Raw genomic sequence first — 15,407 nt, 5'->3', positions numbered from 1 at the left:
CACAATCCAGTGATCAGACCATGTGGTATATTGTATGAGCAGAAAACTGCATGTAGTATATTGTATGAGCAGAAAACTGCACAAAATTAAAAACATTTCGACTACAACTATATTTTATTATATATTTATACTATATTTTTATAATATAAACACACTTTCTTTCAGATTTGGTATTGGTATAGACTCCATTGGCATTAAAAGATATGGGAAATGTCACATGATAAAACTTTCTGAAATTGCTTTATTTCTTTTGTTTCTCAGCTGTGATTAATGTAAAATGAACAAATCACAGGAAAATGGTAAACAACTTCCACTGAAGGAAAGAAAGGCAAAGAGTCTATAATCTTTTGGAGGCTCAATTTAAAATCCAGTGTGAACTAGAAAAAAGAGATATTTGATGTTACCCTACACTGTTTAATTTAATTAGTTAGAGACCAGGGCTATTAAAGAGACTGGTGATGCTGTGATGCATAAAGCACAGTAGATCTGGTTATCACCTTAAATGAGATTTCACATCCTCACTTGGAGGATCATTAACAAAGACGGAGATTACAATCAATCTGGAGGCCTGCGGGATTATGTGAATTCTTCTGGTAGTGGTTATTCCTATACTCCATGTCCTTCTGCAGTTACATAGTGTGCAAGTGAATCTCCAAAGTCTTTAAAAAGTTCAATGTGCACAGATGAGTTTATACATCCTTTTTCAAGTACATTGAGTATGGGTTTACAGGTTGTTCTGGAGGTACACTGAGTGCAGGTAAATCTCCAGGCCACTGTACTAACACACTCTATGTAGGTGAATCTTCTGTAGGTACAAAGCGTGCAAATACAGACAATAATTGCACAGACAGATGTGGTAAGAAATGTTATTAAAGTAGGTCATTATGAATAATTTGGTATTCTCAGAATGTTATATTATACAGCACATATACAGTACTCATGTAGTCAGTTGTAAGTGATAAACGTTATACTGTACCTAGTGGATTGTGTGAATATTTTCTTAAACACAATAAACAGCTAAACACTTAAATAATATTGTGATATGCAATCAGTGTAGTATCACAACAGCCTTTTCTCTCTAAGCTTAAAATTACATTCAAAATGACCAGCCCTGCTGCTGTATAACAATATAATACTCCTGAGTGAGGCATTCAGGAACATTTCGCAATGTACAAGGAAGCAAACTCTATATTTGCATAAGGAAGACCATGAAATTTATGTTTTACAATAATGTAGTGACTAAAACGAATGTAGCAAAGCAAAATGTTTAGTTGGCTACCTATGAGTTCAGAGCTGCCTTTTAATTAAAATCAGAGTATACAGTACATGGTTGTGTTTCCTTTCTTTTCAGCATGGAATAAACCCGTGGAATAAACCATTATGTGTTCCTCTGCAGCCTACGCATGCTGACACAGCTACCTACTTATACTATAGCATAGAACTATAGTACATGGTGCCACTTTGAGCAAAATACTTCTAGAATGGTTTAAGGAGGAGCATGACAACCTTTTGTTATTTTTTATTACTTAGCCAATGTAATAGTGTTTATCATCATTCTGCTTCCTAAAAAATGTATATTAGAATGCACCCCTGTCTGCCATAAACACACACACTGCAGTCTGCAAAAGAACAAGTAAAGGTTTATTTCATGCTGAAAAGAGAAGAAAAGAAACACAATGTTGCTGCTGTGGAGCCTTCATTGGGTGTGAACATTAACCTTTGGGTGTGTAATAAACCATTACTTGTTCCTTCGCAGCCTACTGTACACATGCTGACGCAGCTGCCTACTTGAACTACCACACTGCTTCTACCATACTAATCTTCCTAGGATGGGCATCACAGACTGTAAAAAATAAAGTTAATCTAGAGAGTAAGCAGAAGAATGTTTACCAATTAAAAGGAGGAGAAAATGAAGATGAGAAAAAACATGTAGTCTGTTCATATTATATACATAATGGAACTGAAATGGGAGGTCAAACTTGCATTACAGAGAGTATTTTAAAGAATCTATATAATTTTAATCAAAAAGTGACTTTGAAAACAATTGCTGATAATTAATAATTAATAATGATAATAATGAAAAACTATGTGAGACAGAAAATATATTACAACCTTTATACAATGCAGATCGTAACTATTTGGACAGTGACACATTTTGTTTTTTGTTTTGGCTCTTTACTCCTGCACATTGGTTTTGAAACAAAACAATGGCTATGAGGTAAGAGTGAAAATGTCAGCTTTAATTCGAGAGTACTTACGTCTATATTGGGTGAACCGTTTAAGAATCACAGCCCTTTTTATACATATATCTTAGTATACTGTATATACTAAGCTATATACATTAGCCAGTATATAGCTTAGTATATAGTACGCTATATAGTTAATAAAATTTACCATGAAAATTCACAATCACATTCTTTTCATCCTCATTAAAGTTCACTTTGTCTCTCCATTCTTCTGCAGGAGAGTAACATAAGCTGGTCCTAAACTGTATCAACTGAAAAAAAGGTCTGTCTTTCTGTATTAGTGTTATCATGCATATTTATGAAGCTCAGGTCTATGCAGGATTTTAATGAATTTACCATTTCTCTGTGTTTCTTACCTGCGTCTCCAGCACCATGCACTGTTTACTGTTGCAATTATACCTTCTTGCTCCCTAGTTCTGGAGGGAATTCAGCCTTGAAGTCAGGCTAACAGTGTTGAATAAATTAAGCCCAACAGCTCCAAGAAAAAATAAAACAAAACAATTGAAATATCCGCTATACAGCACCCTTGACCAGTTGCACTCTAAGGGATTGAACAGCTGCCTTAAAACAACAGTAGTAGCTCAGACCATTGAGGCATCACAGCCAGAGCTGGATCATATAAAGACATCCGTTCACAGGGGAGAGTGTTCCAGGGAAAATACAGCTCCACTTATCATCAGTAAACAAAAGCCCTGCCTAAAGTTATCTCCACAGCAGGGCATTGTTAAGTATCTGTTAAACCCAAATTATAATGTATTTTAAAATAATAATGAAACTGAACATAACCTGATATTAACTGTGCAGCTGTTGTATAAGCAAACTAGGCACTAAAAGATAGCAGATAGACAGAGAACAACCGGCCCCCTACTTTTGTAATATGGCAGTTAAAACTAATCATTCTCCCGACTGGATGACTTAATTGCTTACAGTAAATGTTTTACTTAGAACACTTCCTTGAAATGAAGAATAAAGAAAAGAAGAAGCATACAACTCTGATTTTTATAGATTTTTAGGAATACTGGAGCTTCCATCATGAGGCTTGAATCCCAAACTAACAGGTACAGACTTATTTTCTACACTTTCCCATTAGAAGTCCAAATACTTCTAAGTACACCCTTTGACACCACAGACTGTTTAGAACACTTCCAAGTTGGCGTTCCTACAGTAGCTGTATCCTCTCCTGGTTCAAATTGTACCAAACACATCCAAATCTTTTTGGATAACTTTCCAGCACCATTGTACACTGGAATTCACCAATTTTCACCCATTTTTCTTTGCAAACATGCCTAAATTCTGTCTGATGAATGGCAATTTTAACTCTTGCCACAGATTGTTTATTAGATTTAAGTCAGGATTTGATTGGACTTCTACATCATTTTCCATTACTAGTTACAATTCATACCATGTATTAAAGGTATTAAATGTCAAATCAAATCAAATCAAATCAAAGTTTATTTATCAAATGCACAACAATACAGCGTGCAGCAGTAGTTGCTGGCAATGAAATGTATTTTCTGTGAGCTCACAAAAATCACAAGAATCACAGAAATCACAAAAATAACAAAAACACAAAAATCATAAAATTAAGGTTATAAAAATAAGGTTACATAATAATAGATGTAATAGAAACGGAATAAAACTCAATATGAGTAGAGCTGCTATGTGTCCATGGTGTATGCAATATATCCAAGTAGTGCAGTTATGCTGAATACAGTGAAAACTGTGTGTCCATGTAGCCATTACAGGTGATTTGCTAAAGGAGCTGCAGTTTGGCTATTTAGCAGTCTTATTGCCTGGAGGTAGAAGCTGTTCCGTAGTCTGTTGGACTTGGACAGAATGCTCTGGTACCATTTACCGGACAGTAGGAGGGAAAACAGTTTGTGACTGGGATGACTGGGGTCCTTGAGAATGGACCTGGCCTTCTTCAGACATCTAGCTGAGTAGATATCCTGGATGTTTGGTAGCTCACAGCCGGTAATGAGCTGCACTGACTTCACCACCCTTTACAGTACTTTGTGATCCCGGGCAGAGAAGTTCCCACACCAGGCAGTGATGCAACCAGTCAGGATGCTCTCAATAGTGCACCTGTAGAAGTTGGCCTGGATATGTGATGGCATGCCAAACTTCTTTAGCCTACGGAGAAAGATTAGGCACTGCCGTGCTGTTTTGACCACGGTGTTGGTGTGGTGGGTCCAGGTTAAGTCCTCTGAGATGTTAACTCCCAGGAACTTAAAACTGCTGACCCTTTCCACTGCAGTCCCACTGACGTAGATAGGTGTGTGATCTCCTCCCTGGTGTTTTCTATAGTCCACAATCATCTCCTTAGTTTTATTGATGTTCAGAGAGAGGTTGTTCTCCTGGCACCATGCTGCCAGGGTTTATACCTCCTCCATGTACGCAGACTCTTCACCATCTGTGATCAGGACGATGACTGTTGTATCGTCCGCAAACTGATGGAGTTTGAGCTATGCCTGGCGACACAATCATGAGTAAATAAGGAGTAGAGGAGAGGGCTAAGCACACAGCCTTGGGGGGCTCCAGTGTTTAGAGTCAGGGTAGAGGATATGTTGGTGCCCACCCTCACCACCTGCGGACGTTCTGTCAAGAAGTCCAGGATCCAGTTACAGAGGGAGGTGTTCAGTCCCAGGTCCTGGAGCTTGATGACAAGCTTTGAGGGCACTATGGTATTGAATGCTGAGCTGTAATCAATAATCAGCATTTCCTTTCTAATCCAGGTGTGAGAGGGCAGCATGGAGGGCAGTGGCAATAGCATCTTCTGTTGACCTGTTCTGGCGATACGCAAATTGCAGTGGGTCTAGGGTGTCAGGCAGTGAGAAGGTGATGTATGCTTTGACCAACCGCTCGAAGCACTTCATGATAATTGATGTGAGTGCAACAGGGCAGTAGTCATTTAGGCAGCTGACTCTGGGTTTCTTAGGGTTTCTTAGGAACAGGGACAATGGTGATTTTCTTAAAGCAGGAAGGAACTATAGACTGAGCTAGGGAGAGATTGAATATGTCCGAGAAGACATCTGCCAGCTGGTCTGCACATGCCTTCAGAACGTGGCAAGGGATGGCATCAGGGCCAGGAGCCTTGCGTGGATTGGTCTTTTTAAAAACTTTACACACATCCGCTCTGGATATGATCTGTGGGTTTCTGTCTTGGATTTCTGGAATCTTCCTGACTGGATCTGCGTCACTGACCTCAAACTGAGCATAGAATGAATTTAGCTCATCAGGAAGAGAGACAGATTGTTGTGCGACATAGCTGGGTTGCACTTTGTAGTCTGTAATGGTGCGTATACCACTCCACATGGTCCATGTGTTGCAGCCGTGATAATATGACTAATTTTACTCTGTAGTTGTATTTAGCTATTTTGATAGCTTTCCTGAGGTCGTATCTGGATTTTTTGTATTTATCCATATCGCCAGAATTAAAAGCAGCTGTCCTAGCTTTCAGTTTGGCGCGTATCTCGCCATTTACCCACGGTTTCTGATTTGGATATGTGCGAACAGTAATCCTGGGAACCACGTCTTCAATGCATTTACTGATGTAGCCAGTGACATAGTCCGTATACAGATTGATATTATTTTCGTCATCTTCGCGGAAGATCTGCCAGTCAGTGGTAGCAAAACAGTGATTTAGCATAAAATCCGATTCATCCGACTAACGTCAAATGGTTCTTAACGCTGGCGTCTCCTGTTTAAGCTTCAGCTTGTAAATGGGAAGTAGCAGAATGGAGGCATGATCGGATTTGCCGAAAGGAGGTCGGGGGAGGGGTTTGTAACCATCCTGGAAGGGAGTGTAAACATTGTCCAACGTGTTTGTTCCGCGCGTCGGGCAGTCGATGTGTTGATGTAGATTAGGCATTGTTTTCTTCAAGTTCGCACCGTTGAAAGGTTTCCTGTGGGCCTGTTTAAATGTTTGCCTGTAGAAAAGTGAATTTGAATTGTGCATCCTGGAATTGGTTCCTACAGTATGTTGTACACTATGAAATTAAAATAATTTATAAGGCCTAATTTTCCCTGAGGTCCAGTTGTTGGCAAATTGTCAATCTACTTCACTGTATGCCCATAATGAAAATAAGGACCCTCATCTTAATTTCTTCAGTAAAGTATTTTGCAGTTCATACACAGAAGTTCCCTAAAAAAACGTTTAAGCACTTTTAAAAGTAATTAAAGCAATTTAAAAGTAACAAATATAGAAATTAAAAGGACACAGGTTCATTCATCATAGCTATAACACAGAAATAAGAACACAGACGAGTTGGCATTGACAAACCGTCTGTTTCTCACTTTCATTTCCACTGAAGCCACAACATTCTCACGTGCACCAGATTCCACAGATTCTCACTTCTGAACGAATTTCCTAATCACGTTTCTCTACCTTCAGTATTTAAACCTCTCTCACTCACCAACCCACGCTCACTATTGAAAAGCCTCCTGTAGAGTTTTTCTAGTGCACGTTCTGACCTTCTCGACTGATTTCTTGGTTCCTGATCTATACTCCTGCCTTTTCAATCCACGCTTTTCAGATATCATTTTCGGATTTATTTGGTTACTGGACTCATTGCTCCTCCTATCAACCAAGCCTCTGGATTACGTGTTTCGGATATTGTCCCTGTGCTACTCTGAATTCCACAGGGTTCATGGTCACAAACATAAGGATCCTCCTTTTCAACCTATTGGTTCCTGACAACTGACTGCAGAAGAGGCATATACTGTATCTCATTGAGGCAGGCCTGTAGATACTAAGGAAGCCACTATTTTGCTATGAGCTAGAGAGCCGCAATGTGCATCGCTGCTTGGGACGTCCCAGTCACCGTCACTTGATCCAGTTTCAAACCCATAAAATGTAAGTAACAGGACTCAATGTATGTTGAAAGCAAGAGCCCAAGCATGAGACTTATGTTAATTTCAATCAACACATTTTAGAATATTTGTTTTTAATTAGCTCATCTAAGCACTACAGCGCATGGCACATTAACAGAAAAGGTTTACGCTGAAAATCAGCTAGAAAAAAGCATGGTCATCGTTAAACACATCCAATTGTTAACTACCCCCAAACCTCACATTGTTTATGTATTTCATAACAATTAATCCTCTAATATATGCTTACATAAATAGTAGGGAAATTTCATTTGCACCCCTGCTTATCTCTTTCTTTATAGTTTAATAAAATTATATAATTACAGTATATATATATAATTTTTTGGGATGTTCTATTTTTGCCATTCTTCTGACTAGTATTACATAGCTTTCCTAAGAAGTACAAATTTAGCCTGTAATTTGTAAGCCATTACTATAACACATAACATCAGTTGTGTTTTCGATTAACTCCTGATTGACGTTTCTTATAGTTCACATATAGCACATAATTATTTAAAGTGCAAAGGATCATTTTGAGGTTGATTTTAACGTTTTGCCTGCAGCTATATATATATACAAAACAGGCACAGACTTGCCTATTAAACTGTGTTCTTTAAAAAAACATTATCGAAATCCAGGATGCTATGAAGCCAACACAAAACATATGAAATGCTATTTTTTAAATTGAGGATATGTCACTGCAGGGCATTAATTTGGAAAGTCAAGAAAGTGAAGGCATGGCCTAAAGTTTTTCATTTGCCCATAAACTTGCAGTTTTCCATTTCTCATTTTGTTCATTTCAGAAAATGTTAGTATCTTCAAGCATGTAACACAGTGTGCAGATATTGTATTTAATCATGATGTCCTGACAATGAAATTAATTAAAAAGGCTGCAGAAGAAAACCGACGTTTTGATATTTACTTGATTATTTTAAAGGCTGTCTTTGCTTAAAAGGCACTGCACAGTGATAGCTATATAGAGATTATAATGCTTCTCAATCATAAAGCCAATTTAATCATAGTAATACAATCTTTTCAGGAATAGACTTCTCAAAGTTACATACACATTTCTGTGAAAAACACCTCAGCTGACAAAACTGTTAAAGAGAGAATCATGATAACCTTCTGTATCAAAAACACCAATAAAAAAGTAATTATTAATATAATTATATGACTTGACATTTTAAGAGGATTTGGGAACATAGTGGATTAATAAAACAGCATCTATTATTTTTATTATTATTTTTATTGTTTCATTTCACCAGCAGTGGGATACCCTATTTTACATGAACATCTATGGACCCTCACCTTCTGGAACTGCATAAAACTGAAACTTTGGATTAGAGAGTCACCTAGAGGCAGGCTCAATCAGTTGCTATCTGAAAACATTTTTTCTAGTGAAAGCAGTGGTACCTTGAAAGTTGTTCACTAGCCTTCCATTAGAAAATGGAATGCTTGAACTCAAATTCAGTATAAAAAAAATCTTACCATTTTAAATCCACAAGCAATTAAAATTCCATTATAGTAGCATCAGCAGTGATGAATGGCATTCCCCAGCCGCAATGTGTAACCCAGAGTCAAACATCTGACCAGATTTAGAATGAGAGTTTTGGTGGTCTGTCACTGTTCTTGGCTTGTGGAACTCCTCAGGGCTACTATGATGCCCTGTAGATCTGAACACTGAACCAGGCTCACCTCTATAAATACCCAGACTTCCCCTTTAATGGGAAGGTATATGTCCTTTGTAAGGCATGCCAGTAGTTTTCTGAGGAAATATGGCTTTATTCTCTGTACCAGTTTCCAACTACTATATAATTAGCACTACTCAACAACTATGGAGAATTCAAATTAATTATAGGAATACATTGTAGAGACAAAATGCTAAATTCACTCTGGATCTATCATTCGTCAGTTCACCCAACTCCATCACAAAAAAAAAGTTTTTTACATAACTCTCTCAATTTGTCTTTTTGCATACCCCAGATTGCTTTCCATGAGACACACAGGCACACAGGCACACAGACGGGAAGAGAGAAGCTTGGGGTCAGAGCGCAGGGTCAGCCATTTATACAGCACTCCTGGAGCAGCTGGGGCCTTGCTCAGGGGATTAGGATTCTTCTGCCAGCCATGTGATTTGAACCGGCAACCTTCCAGCCACAGGCACAGATCCTTAGCCACAGTGCCACCGCTCTGCCCCATATATCCTTATATCCTAATTGCTAATCCTGTGGAATGTTCTATTATGCAAAGGGACACTCATAACAACCCCTTTATTCATCTGCCTTTCAGCTGGCACCATCACAAACTGCTAACATTTTTGTGTAACTCTGAAGCAAACAAGGTTTAAATAGCCCTTTTAATTTCCTATTCTCCAGGATTTGGATAAACAATACAGTGTGAACTGCAGTTTCTTCTTACACGTTCAAAGGATAATATTGATGCACAAGGTGGAAAATGGGATGCTAATGTTAGTGGAGTTCCTCAGGAGTCTGAATTTTACTGAAGTAAAACCTTCTCAGGTTAGCTCAAATGAAATTTTCCCTCTCCAATGACACAAATTACCACTAAAGTAGGAGTGAGCATTGATATGTCCACACTCAGAAGCAACATAAAGCAGTTTGGCAGTTCATCAAACAAAATGCAGAAACACCTTCTGAAGCAAAACGTTGTTTCCTCTCAATTGTAATAATCGAGTACATGAAATATCTCCAGGCCTGACCCACAAAAGCTACATTTAAACACCCATGTCGTGATAGCATTATATGAAAGTAAATTATAATTTAGTGGTGTCTTCAATGCTTTTCCTTTGAGGTCACAGTGATTGCACTACTAACTTTTCATGTGCAAGTCACATTCTTTTCCAAAGAAAATAATGAATTAAAATGGGTTCAATTGGTTTAATTCTGTACAACTAGGCTTTAATTTTGTTAAATGGTCATCGCTCCATGATCAAATTCCAGATCAAAGGAATAAAAGATTAGGAATTATTTTCCATTTTCCTGGGTTTGCACATTTGGATTGTGATCTCTGTGCCATGCTGGTCTTCAGACAAAGGAGTTTTACCCAGCTTAAAGAAAAGAGAAGGGCAGTACATGTACCAAAAAGGAAGCCAAGTATCACACAATTACATGAACGTTTGCAAAGAATCTAATTAGATAAACAGAAAATACTGTGTGTTTGGTGTAAATATACTGTATGTATATACAGTATGATATTTTTTAAGCAAAACCTAAAATAATGTGCTTCATAATGAGAGCTTTTCTAGGTTTCATCTGAAAACACACTTGCTACAAAACAAAGCCTGTTGTTCTGAGCATACTCTTCAAATGGGAAGAAAACTGCTGAGTATATTTGCAAATAGTTTCTAAACATTACACACTTCTAGTATCTACAGTGATGCTTATTTATATATGCCAACACTTTGCATTTATCTGTGGTTTTAAGGAGCTTTGAATAATAGATCACAGTCAAATATATTAGAAATACTGCATAATAACAAAATATTTTTTTACAAAATATATGTTTATTATAGACACGATAATAGCACTTCTGCCAGTAATACAAGTGTTTTGATCATACTGTATAGGCAAATGCAGTTACAGTGGTTTATGCTAAATAAGAAATAAATGCATGCTGCATGATGAAAATCTCTTTTGATCCAGCTAAATACCTCTGACTCAAAGGGGAAAAGGGGAAGCCACAACTGAAATAGGCTTCCACTGAAATAAGTAATTTACAATATATTTAAAAGCTTCCCTCTGCAGCAATTTCACTTCCATTCTTTCAGAATGACAAACTAAATCTCAACAAAACTGACTCAACTGTTTCATGCTGAAAACTGAACAAAAAACAAAATACAAACTGAAAACAAAAACCTATGCTGAAGCTCCATGTATGGATATTTAGCAGGTAGACCCCATATGCAGTCTGTCCAGTAAGAATGGTTTTAGCCATCACACTAACTTGAAAAGCCTGTTTAATTGAGGAATAACCAAGAGTAATGGCATTACACTATATTTGAACTATAGACTGAAAAAAGAAATAATAAAAAAATGATCATACATTTAATGTTTTATTCAAATTAAATTAAATCACACTATACAGTATGTATTTATCACAAGCACTGAGTTGTAATGAAAGAGTAGAATTCTGGATGAACCAGGAAAGTGAAATATCACAGATGCTCTCAATGTTGCTTTCAAAATCATGTGAATATTTATGCAAATTGCCTGCTCTACCAATGTTATAATGTGCTAAATGTAATATAGCTCATATGATGTCTATAATCTAATATAACTGTCTGGCATCACTCATGTAGTACAATACATTAGTCAGAATTTAAGCATTCATGGATGTATATTTTTACATAGGAATACCTTTTTGGCAGAGACAAACAAGGCAGACATTTGCTGCCCAGGTGATTTACAGGAACATAAAAAGGATTGCTGAGGTGCTGCAGCAAAATTGAGAAAGACAACTTGTTAAAATCTCAAAATCTACTCACTAATTTTCAGGTTCTAATATATTTTTTAAAGTTTTTGTTTTGTGGGACACAATACAACAGCAGCCAAGACCCTTCCTTAGAAGCATTTCCAGTTTTCATAAATCAGTACACACAGTTTTAAAATTGGGAATTTTTTAGTGATATTTGTCAGAATAACATATGAGGTGTGACAAGAGCAGATTATGTGAAAATACTTTTTAAGAAAAAAGAGGAATCAAGAATAATATGTTAATATACACAAAAAAGAAAACAAATGCAATGCACAAATGTGATATTAGGAATTAAGTTCCATATGAAGAGCATGAGATGAGGGACAGCTGTTCACTTCAACAAATGACTATGCATCCTTTCAGCAATGGTCTCCTTACTAGTAATGGAGTTCATATCAAAAGGTCTGGAAAATTTCAAGCCCCTCTTTCCACCATTCACTGGCTCAGGATATAAAGAGCCTCTAGACCAGGGGTCTCAAACTCAAATGATTATGAAGGCCGCATTAGATAAAATGCGCTGATTGGCAGGCTGCATTCATGCTTATTAGATCTGTTGGAAGAATTAGGTGGCAATGACCTCATGTTAAGATGTGACTTTGATATAAACAAGCTCCCATTAAGACTTTCTGCTTTTCATCAACAAGTTATATTATACTGGAAACTAGTATATAACCATAACTTTGCCCCTCCTAATTCTATTATATGGAACAACAGATACATCCTGCAAAAAAGAAAGAGCATATTTTATGATTCCTGGTTTGATAAAGGTATTTGGTCAATTGTTAATCTATCAGAAGCTAATGGAGAAGTATACAGTATATGTATTGTTATTTTGTTAAGAAACACAATATCAAGTGGAACCCAAATCAATTTAAAGAAATTATTGATGCAATTGCACCTGCTCTACTGGCTTTGGTAAAAAAAAATCCATAATCCAGAGTAATATACTTCACCTACTACCAGAGATCAAAATTGTTCCTCAAAATGTTTTAGATAAAAAGTGCAATAATACATCCATACAATTATAACTGAGAGATTCTTCCCAGCCATCAAGGAGAAAATAATTTTTAATGATGTAGATGAGGATTCTCTCATCTCTGCTAGAACGGAATACATCACGCTCCCCACGCCATCAAAAACCAAAGACGTTCATTTTAAAATACTACCTAACATACAGTATACCCCTCCAAAGAATTCCAGAGAAAAATGTTCAAGTATGATTGTAACACCTGTACCTTCTGCAAATCAGATATTGAAACAACAGAACACATTTTCTTCTCATGTCATTATTCAACAGCCTTCTGGAACTTGACTTGGCTAAATAATAGTAATATTCGTGTACATCTAACTTTCAAAGATATTGTTCTGGGTGTTCCTAATCCAGACAAAGAAGTTCATATAATGTTACATGTCATTCTAATGTTAGCAAAATATTACAAACATTCATGTAGAGTTAAAAAAAAAACTACTATGCTTTAAAGAATTCTCTAACTTACTCGCTGTACTCAGATTCACTAAAATTATTTTAAAATAAGCTTGGTGAGTTGGTCTACAAATATCTGCTGGCATATAAACTTATTTAATGTAACACCTAACACCACATAAGCTCTGTACTGTGGACAAAGTTTTTTTGTTTTGTTTGTTTTATTCCCTTGATGTTTCCTTTGTTCTATCATGTTGTGCCATTTTTATATTTGTATGTATATACACCTGTTTGTTGTGTAACAAATGCACCTCTGTGCATAACATGGATCTTGGCTGCCAAGGCTGAAGCTCAGCCAGCAAGACCCCTGTTGAGACCCGGGTTCGAACTGGGGCGGGAGTGGCGAGGGCACAAGCCCAAGAACCCAAATTTGTTACAGTTCTATTTTCCCTTTTTTGCATTTAAAAAATAAAAAAAGAACTGCTCTTTACGTAACAAATGGTGACACCACCTGAAATAAAAATAACCGCTGCGCATGCATTATCTGGGTGCACCTCGGCTTTGTTAACCGGCGAGGGCACTACAGTATCAAATGCCCAAAACAACCAAATTTCATTGGTGACTTTTTGTTAGTCAAAGTGAATCTTTGCGGGCTGCATATAATTACCACGTGTTTGAGACCCCTGCACTAGACCATTATTCTCCAACATTAATCACTCTAAAACCCCTACACTATCAACAGGTCCATCACCAATGCAGAAACCTCTTGACTTATTGGCGGAGGAATCAAACTTCTCATCCATGAGGACGGATGATCATCCCTCAGACGAAGCAGTTTAAAACCACAAGATTAAGAAGGAACCCTGACATTAAGAAAAAAGAATAAATGCTATGTATATAAATATCTCCCCTGACCAATGAAACATGCTGAAACAGCAATAACTAATAAATATGCATACCTTTTGTAACATCTATACATATACTATGAATTGGCTACATTACTTTGTTCTCCTCCCCCCCTCCGCCCCTCCAACTGCAGGCGGAGCAACACGCCGGTTGGAGTATTCTCCGTCGCATTCAATGGCAACGTCAGCTCAAAGATTTGCTTAAAACCAACAAATGGAGATGGGCGTGCCTACAAGCGGACCCTGCTGATGCGGGATTAACGCCAGGATGAGAGAGAGAATTTATTAAGACACTATGGGAAACACAATGATGCAAGACACCTTATGTCCCTCACTTGTATCATTAACTAATCCAGAACTGAATAAACAAACTTATTTTTTATAATTGCTCCTAGTAAACTACTCATATGCTGGGTGAACATGAGGTTCAGCAGTGCTCCCCGTGGATATTTCTGTAATGGGTACATACTCCAGTTGGCATAAAAGAGGCAGATGCACCATATGGCCTTATGAAGCGATAATCCTGGTTTTCTTGCCTGGTAAGCCTAGAATTCAACACAAATGTTTATTCTGTATCTTTCTGTAAGGGTAAATGTAGTAGTAATAGTACTACTAGTTGAAGTCATCATATTGTTTCATATTGTACATCATCATCTTCCCACTAGCATCAAAAGTACTTCAGAACATTCGTGCAGTAGTATCATGTAATTCAAGTTGTTATTTAGAAAGGAATGAATAAAAACAAAAACATATAATTAACCACTGCAACATCCCCAACTCTCCTAAATATTTTCAACACCAAATAGTTCATGAAACAATTTCTATGGTTTTCTATGCTAAAACTCACTAATTTCTTGTTGTGAATATTATTTTCTTAGAGAAAAAAAAAACTTAAAGACTATATACAATAGAATTTCTGTTTTAGGAAGATTTTTTGCACATAACTGTGTGGCTGAGCTACTCGAAAGCCCCCACACTGCACTTTTCCTAATAATTATCTATTTGTTTTTCTCTTGAATTTTGTTGGTTGCAAGGTCGCATCAAATATGGATTGTCTGACATAATTTATCTTGATTTCTGGCTTTACATCACAAAAATCTGCAATTTCAATAAGGGTTGTAGACTTTTTATATATTGTACACTGTACTCTATATCTTTTAAGCTTGAGAAAGGGGTTTTGAAGCTCCTATGTCCTTTTAACATATTGAAATTCTGGTGTGAAAAATGTCCGTGATTTGTGTATGTTGTGCCACATTCTCATAACAATGGAAGAATAGTAATTTTCTACATTATATGAAAAATAAAACAAGTAACTTATAATAATAATAATAATAATAATAATAATAATAATAATAATAATAATAATAGCTTATACTTATATAGTGCTTTTCTGGAAAATCCAACCAAAGCGCTTTACAGATAATGGGGACTCCCCTCTACCACCACCAATGTGCAGCATCCACCTGGATG

General features: G+C 36.9%; 1 protein-coding gene across 13 annotated transcripts in view; it reads right to left on the bottom strand.

The window, feature by feature from the left end:
* Nucleotides 1-15,407, bottom strand: part of LOC148653624 (alpha-(1,6)-fucosyltransferase) — a 409,984-nt gene that overhangs the window by 176,027 nt on the left and 218,550 nt on the right. The window contains exon 1 of one of the 13 annotated variants that reach the window (XM_088648873.1): nt 2,603-2,754. The exons of the other annotated variants lie outside the window; for them this stretch is intronic. The gene's annotated coding sequence lies outside the window, so the exon portion shown is untranslated. Of the gene's footprint in view, nt 1-2,602; nt 2,755-15,407 lie in introns of those variants that run through there. 13 annotated transcript variants of the gene reach the window in all.

This window comes from Lepisosteus platostomus, chromosome 10, assembly GCF_059453375.1.
Source record: "Lepisosteus platostomus isolate fLepPlt1 chromosome 10, fLepPlt1.hap1, whole genome shotgun sequence".
NCBI lineage: Eukaryota > Metazoa > Chordata > Actinopteri > Semionotiformes > Lepisosteidae > Lepisosteus > Lepisosteus platostomus.
This window is presented reverse-complemented; position numbering and strand designations above follow the sequence as displayed.